Below are 8,509 nucleotides of genomic sequence, written 5' to 3' on the forward strand. Positions count from 1 at the left end.
CGGGGAAATTATATGCAAAGGATCGAATTGTATCGTCGAAGCATCGATACATAAAAGACATTATGTATCTTTTCTAACTCAGATGGTAGCCTCAATCTATAAGAAACCGGCCCAACTCGTTTCGATGATTTCATATGGTCCGATGAACCTCGGACTCAACTTGCTCTTTTTATCAAATCAGAATAGTTTCTTCCACGGAGATACTTTCAGAAACACTTTATCATCGATCTTAAATTCGATATCTTTTCTTTTTAAATTCGCATAAGATTTCTGACGATCAAAGGCAGCTTTCAGACTATCTCGGATTACTTTCACTTTCACTTTCTGTTCTGTTTCTTTTATCAAATCAATACTGTAAATCTTATTCTCACTGAGCTCAGACCAATATAACAGAGTTCTACACTTTCTACCGTATATGGCTTCATACGGTGCCATTTTGATGCTCGACTGAAAACTGTTATTATAAGCAAATACAATCAAAGGTAGATACTGATCCCACGTACCTTTAAACTCAAGAATGCAACATCTTAACATATCCTCGAGTATCTGAATAATCCGTTCAGATTGACCATCTGTTTGCGGATGAAAAGCAATGCTGAAGTGCAATTTTGTGTGCAAAGCCTCTTGCAATTTCTTCCAGAAACTCGAAGTGAATCGTGGATTTCTATCAGACACGATAGATATAGACACACCATGAAATCTCACGATATCAGAATATATTAACTCAGCTAATTTATCGAGTGAGTAATCAGATCGACTCAGAATAAAATGAGCTGATTTCATCAAATGATCAATTACAACCCAAATTGTGTCTTTCTTTCTCGGAGACAGGGGCAAACCCGAAACAAAATCCATGGTTACTCGATCCCACTTCCACTCAGGAATCATAATTGGTTGTAACACACCAGATGCTCAGCTTTAACTTGTTGACAGATTAAACATCTCGAGAAAAAGTTAGAACTATCTCTTTTCATCCTTGGCCACCAGTATAGTTGTTTGAAATTGTTATACATTTTCGTACTTCCCGGATGTACAGAAAATCTACTATTGTGAGCTTCACTCAAAATTGTCCAAATTAACTCCGGATTTCTTGAAACACAAAGTCTATTTCTGAATCTCAAACAATCATCAACATCAACTCGGAATTCAGAATCACATTAAGCTCGTTTTGCTATTAATTCATTATCAGACTTCTAAGCCTCACAGATCTGTTGTATAAACAACGGTTTTACTTTCATTTCGGCACAAACCAAAATATCATCAGACAGAACTAAATGAGCATTCATTGCACGAAAAGCAAATAACAATTTTCGACTCAAAGTATCAGCAACAACATTTGCTTTTCCCGGGTGATAATCAATAACAAGTTCATAATCTTTTAATAACTCTAACCATCTCCTCTGTCACAGATTCAGATCTTTTTGTGTCATTAAATACTTGAGATTTTTATGATCAGAAAACACGTGACATTTCTCACTAAACAGATAGTGACGCCAAATCTTCAAGGAAAACACAATAGCAGCTAACTTGAGATAGTGAGTCGGATAGTTCTTTTTATGCGGCTTCAACTGTCTCGAAACATAAGAAATAACTTTTCCTTCTTGCATGAGAACACAATTGAGTCTGTTCTATGAAACATCACTGTAAACAACAAATTCTTTACCTAATTTAGGTTGCACAAGTACGGGAGCTTCAGTTAACAGAGCGTTTAACGGATCAAAACTTTTCTGACATTTCTCAGATCATTCAAATTTCACATCTTTCTGAAGTAACTTTTTCAACGGAGTTGCTATCGCAGAGAAATCTTTTACAAATCGTCTGTAGTAACTAGCAAGTCCCAAAAAACTGCGGACTTCAGAAACATTTCTCGGAGGCTTCCAATCCAGAATAGCAGAAATTTTGCTCGGATCAACTTGGATACCAGAGGCTGATACAATATGACCCAGAAAACCAACTTCTCGCAACCAGAATTCACATTTACTGAACTTTACATACAACTGTTTATCTTGCAGAGTCTGTATCACTATTCTCAGATGTTCGACATGCTCAGATTCATCACGTGAATAAATCAATATGTCATCAATGAATACCACAACAAATTGATCTAAATAAGGTCTGAAAATTCTATTCATTAAATCCATAAAGATAGTAGGTGCATTCGTTAATCCAAAAGGCATAACTAAAAATTCATAATGCCCGTACCTCGTTCTAAAAGCAGTTTTCGAAATATCAGAGTCCTTTACTCGCAACTGATAGTAACCTGATCTCAGATCTATCTTTGAAAACACGGTAGCACCTTTCAACTGATCAAATAAGTCATCAATTTTGGGCAGAGGATATTTGTTCTTTATATTTGTTAAGCTGACGATAATCAATATACATTCTCATTCTGCCATCTTTCTTTTTCAAAAACAGAACAGGAGCACCCCATGGTGAAAAGCTCGGTCTAGCAAATCCTCAATCGGTCAATTCTTGCAACTGAGATTTTAATTCCTTTAACTCGGTCGGAGCCATTCTATACAGAGCTATCAAAATTGGAGTAGTACCAGGTACTAATTCAATGCCAAACTCGACTTCTCGAATTGGAGGCAAACTCGGTAATTCTTCAGGAAACACATCAAATAATTCACAGACAACAGGCACTGATTCAACTTTCTTATCATTCACTTTCGAGTGTAACACATAAGCTAAATAGGCTTCACAGCCTTTTTTCACATATTTTCGTGCTTTCATTGCAAGTATCACAGCTAGTAGTCCATTTAGATCACTAGACTCAATTCGAATTATCTCATCATTCTTACGCCTTAAATCAATGACTTTTCATTTGCAATTCACAATAGCGTTGTGCAAAGTTAACCAGTCCATTCCCAAAATTATATCAAATTTGTCAAAAGGCAGAAGCATCATATCAGTAGGAAAATAGATATCTCGAATTAATAATGGGCAATTCTTGTAGACTTTATCAACCAAGACACTTTTGCCTAAGAGGTTCGATACTCTAATTACGAATTCAGTAGAATCTACAGGCAAAGTCTTATTGTGCACTAAATTCGCACATATATAAGAATACGTTATGAATGCAATCATAAAAGTATCATAAAGAGTAAAAGTACCAGTAATCACATCTGGAGACGAGGCTTCCTCACGAGCTTGGATAGCATAGGCTCTGGCAGGTGCTCTGGCCTCAGATCTAACAATAGTATCCCTAGTAGCTCTTTGACCACCACTTGCATTTCCCGTATTTCTAGAAGGTCTACCTCTAATTAAGGTGTTGCTCGGTCTCAAATTATGCACATTCTCTTGCTCAAAAGGTTCAAAACAATCTCTTACAAAATGGTCTAGAGATCCACATCAGAAACAGGCTCGGTTATTCAATCTACAATTTCCCAGGTGTCTTTTACCACAGTGTTTACATTTAGATTTCTCAGATTGGACATTCCCGACACTTGCAACAGAAGTAGTAGGAGCTCTGAAATTCAGATGTGATCTAGCTCGATCTTGGTTTGAATGTCCTACATCAGTATTTGAACAGCTATAATCATCTCAAAATTTCTTTGACACAGACTGAAATGATCTACTCGAAGATCTCTTTCTAACATCTCTAGCTTCAGAATCAACTTTTCTTTTCTCTTTACTTAATTCTTCAGCTTTACAAGCTCGATCAACGAGCACTACCATTTCTTTAATCTCTAAAATCCCAACTAACAGACGAATATCTTCATTTAGTCCATCTTCAAACCTTTTGCACATTATTGCTTCATTTGATACACATTCCTGAGTATACTGACTCAATCTCACAAATTCACGTTTGTATTCAGAAACAGATATACCTTGTTTAAACTCGAGAAACTTTTTATGTTTCTGATCGATGAATCTTTGACTAATGTATTTCTTCTGAAATTTAGCTTGAAAGAAATCCCAAGTAACCCGTTCACTTGAAACCACAGATATTAAAATTTTCCACCAATAGTACGCCGTATCTCTTAAAAGTGAAACGACACATTTTACACATTCTTCAAGATTCAGAGACATTTCATCAAACACTCTTATTGTATTCTCTAACCAGAATTCGACTCTTTCAACATCATCATTCATTGTAGCTCAGAACTCTTTAGCCCCATACTTTCTAATCTTATCAACTGGTGGTTTACTCAACTATACCGGATTCACTCGTGGCATATCAGAAGTTTAAGGAGGATTAACCGGGGGTGGAGGTTGTTGTACAGCCGAATTGGGTATAATATATTGGGTAAACCATTCATTCATCATCTGATAGAAGGCTTGTTTAGCCTCATCATCACGACTATTCGTAGCCGGTTGAGAATCAGTTTGTACCGTCCCTTGCGCGGGAGCAGGCGCATTGCGTTCCACATCATCAACTACAGCTCTATCGGGATCCATTTGCAATATAAAAACACATTTCAATGTTAGGATTCATCACACTATCACAGTTTCAGATATATGGCATGTATAGCGAGACTCACATACGCTATGGTAGTCCTAGAACTGACTAAACCATAGTTCTGATACCAATAAAAATGTAACACCCCTAACTCTTAACCATCATTGGATTAGGGTTACGAGGCATTACCAGATAAATAGTACATTTCAGACCAATTCAGAAATCACAGATATCACATAACATTAATACATAGGCAATCATCTACAATCCATCTCTTATGAAGGTCTACGAGACCTAAATCATATTTTTAAGGACAGTCGGGACTAAATCGAACACATTCATAAATTTCAAAACTCAGAAAAATTTTCAATTCTGTTGATGTCACACGCCCATGTGACCAGGCCGTGCCAAAACAAGGCATGCATACTAACTTTCACCTACGGCCAACAAATACGCCCGTGTGCTATGACCGTGTGATACTTAACTAGCTGCTGACTTAAGCCCACGGCCATATGACACGCCCATGTGTCTTAACCGTGTCGTCTTAGGAGGTTACTGCTTTACATACATGGCCACAAGGCATGACAGTGTGCCCTGGCCGTGTGGTACAATGCAAGCTTGGTTTAAGCCAAATTGCCACCCCTTTTTGGGTCATTCCTACAAGCAACATTAAACAACATTTATACCAAAATTTTTAGCCAATTCTATGCTCAAAACATGCTTTACTATAACTAAATCATCATCATTCAATAACTTATTCAAATCCATACCAAAACTAAGCACAAACATATCATTTGCTAGCCAACTCCCATGGCATAACATATATACATATCAAAACTTAAATACATAGATATTCCAGCCTATATATGCCATACTTAAAATATTTACACTTTCAAAAGTACCAAAATAAGTTTGATAGAGTGGTGACAATCCTCGACTATCCCCGAGCCTTTAATAGCTACGATAATTGTAAAACAGACAGAAATCACATAGAGTAAGTTACAAAGAGCTTAGTAAGCCAATTTCAATTGGTTTAATTATTAAATCATATAAAGTACAAATCTAAAGCAAGAATTCATAAACATTTCATAGAATACTTCATGAGCCTAACCATGCTCATTTGCTTGTATACATGTCATATTTCATTTCCATGATTTCATACATACTTTCGCATTCATTATTTCACAGAAACAGAGTCTTTCATATTCAGAAATTTAGTATGATACAAATGTACCTATATAGATCATACATTTTATATATTCATTCCAATATATCGTATTCTATCATCAGACGATTTAGAAATGATACAGACACTCATAAACGGGTACAATGTCAATGTCCCGGAGATGGTCTTACATGTAATTCAGTTTTGATGCCTCTATCCCAACAGGGTTCTTACACAAAATCAGATACGATGCCTATATCCCAAACATGGTCTTACACGTAAATATCAAATCGAGGCCTGTGCCCCAGACACGGTCCTACACGATATCTCAGATCAATGTCAATGTTCTTTTAGAAACATACAGAGCTTTTTAGATACTAGCATATTATTAGAGTTTACTCAAAATTTATTCATCAGGATCTCAAGGCCGTCCAACACAGATTACAATTTGTATGCACAGAATTTAGACAATTTAACACGTAATTGTAATTTGACTTACCTCGTACGAATTTTGGATAGAAACGAGTCGACTATTCAACTATTTTGGACTTCCCTCGATCTATGTTTGATTTTCTTTGTTCTTGATCTATTACAATTCAAATTCAACCATTCAATCATTCATTTCATTCAAAATAATCCATGAACACATATTTAGGGCACTTTGCATTTTAACCCATACATTTTCACACTTTGACAATTTAGTCCATTTTTCATAAAATCACAAATATGCAAAATTCACCAAGACTATAGCTTGGCTGAATATACATAGCTTCTATACAAGCCCAAATAACATATTTAATTCACAATTTAGTCCTTCAAAACCTCATTTTCACAAATTAGCCCAAATAGCTCTATTCCATCAAAAATTCAAGAACAGAGTATGATAATCTCATATATATCTTTCATAATCCATATAAAAACATTACAAAGCCCATATAATCATCAATGGAACATTTCATAACCTTCAACAGAAATAGTAATTCAAACATGGGTTTTGAAGAACAAGAAGCAACAATCACAGAAACGTAGAAATTATAAAAAACAGATGAAAATTCATATCTTAATCATGGATTAAGCTAGCCGAAACCTAGCTTGATCTTTTCTATTCTTTTTCTTTCAAATAATCGGCCAATAAAGGTGAAAATGCCTAGCCATTTTATGTTTTCTTTATTATAAAACATATTATTACACAAATAACTATTTTAACCTTAACTATTTCACTTTAAAATCCACCAACTAATGTCTATATTTGTCCACCATTAAAACAAATGGTAAATTTGACATGCAAGGACCCTCACTTAAATAACCCAAATCACTACCACATTTAACCCAATGTTTCAAGTACAGTATACGTCATATAGGAATGCATAGACCCAACATCAATCAGTGCAGAGTAAGGTACATTATGGATAAAGAACGTACCTACATCAAAATTTGGGGCGTCTTTATCCTCCTAGTGACGCGGCCACCTCTCTGTACATTACCCAAACCAGTAGCTTATATCTGCTCGGGCCTCCATGGACAATCCCTAATACGGTGCTCCAATGATCCGCACCTAAAACATGCCCCAATCCTTCTCCAGCATCCGCCTTGATGGCGCCTCCCGCAACCAGTGCAGGGCTGTGGTCCCTTAACAGTAACAGGGGCCTCAAATTTGATCGACCCATCAACTTTAGGCTTTTTCTTAGGCCTCATTAATGAACTTGAGGGCTCTGAATCCTTCTTGTTCCTACCCCTTTCCTTTTCGCGATTCTGCTGCTCAGCCCGCTTCACATCTTCAGCGATCTTCACGTTTTCCACCAAAGCAGCAAAATCTCGCTCCCTGTGGAGCTATTAAAACCAGTAGAATATCTTTAAGGCTATCTTCAAAATGAACGCAACGCTCATATTCAGTTTCCACCATCCCCCGCGCATAGCGGCTAAGTCGTAAAAATTCAGCTTCATACTCAGCCACTGTCTTATCTCCCTGTGTTAAATTCAGAAATTCCCTCCTACGGGCATCCGCATAGCTAGCACCCACATATTTATCCTGGAAAGTAGTCTTGAAAAACCCCCAGGTCAAATAATCGGCTTGAGTGCCCTCTTTGACAATAAGCCACCACTGGTAAGCCTCGTCTCTCAATAGTGATACTGCACCTTTTAGTTTCTATTCGGGGGTGCAGTTGAGGTCATCCATTATCGTCTCTATGGCCTTGATCCAATATTCAGCCACACTAGGGGCCACTCCAGCAATACCCTTGAATATCTCAGCCCTATTAGAGCTGAGTCATTCCGTAACCGACCCATGGCCCACAGTGCCAGTACTAGGCCCAGTGACCCTTTCTAGAATCCTCTATATCGCTTGGGATAGTGCGTCGTCCCCAACCACTCGATTTTGAGACCCTGTCCCAGTCATAGGTGAAGCTGATGCCACTCTAGCTTCCTTTACTAGGCTGGTGTCCAGTTGACGAAGACTCAGCCTGAGCACTCTCACGGCCTCTGCCGCGCCTCTTCCACGAGTACCTCTGGTGCTCATTATCAAATGTGATATTAACAGTTTTATGCTAGTCAATTTATTGTTCCAGTATTTATTACATATATCTTAGGAACAATATTATCTCAGAGTTTGTTTTCGCAGTTCGCAGTCTCACTACGGTTCATAGTTTACTCTAACTAGAGAGTTTCGGTATAGTTTTTACTACCCTAAGTAGTCTCAGGAATAACATTTCAGTATAAAAAGTTAGAAGACTTACAAGATAGACGAGGAGACTCGGTGTACCACTCATTCAATAAAATATTTCCAAATTATATCAATCACTTTAAACCATTTGAAACAATTCTGTTAAAATTTCCACATTTTTGTAAAAGCCCAAAATCCACAGTAGAGTTTGCAACTCGACTCTGATACCACTAAATGTAACACCCCAAACCCGACTTGGACATTATGGCCAAATCTGGTGATA

Source organism: Gossypium arboreum, chromosome 8, assembly GCF_025698485.1.
Source record: "Gossypium arboreum isolate Shixiya-1 chromosome 8, ASM2569848v2, whole genome shotgun sequence".
In the NCBI taxonomy this organism is placed as follows: Eukaryota; Viridiplantae; Streptophyta; class Magnoliopsida; order Malvales; family Malvaceae; genus Gossypium; species Gossypium arboreum.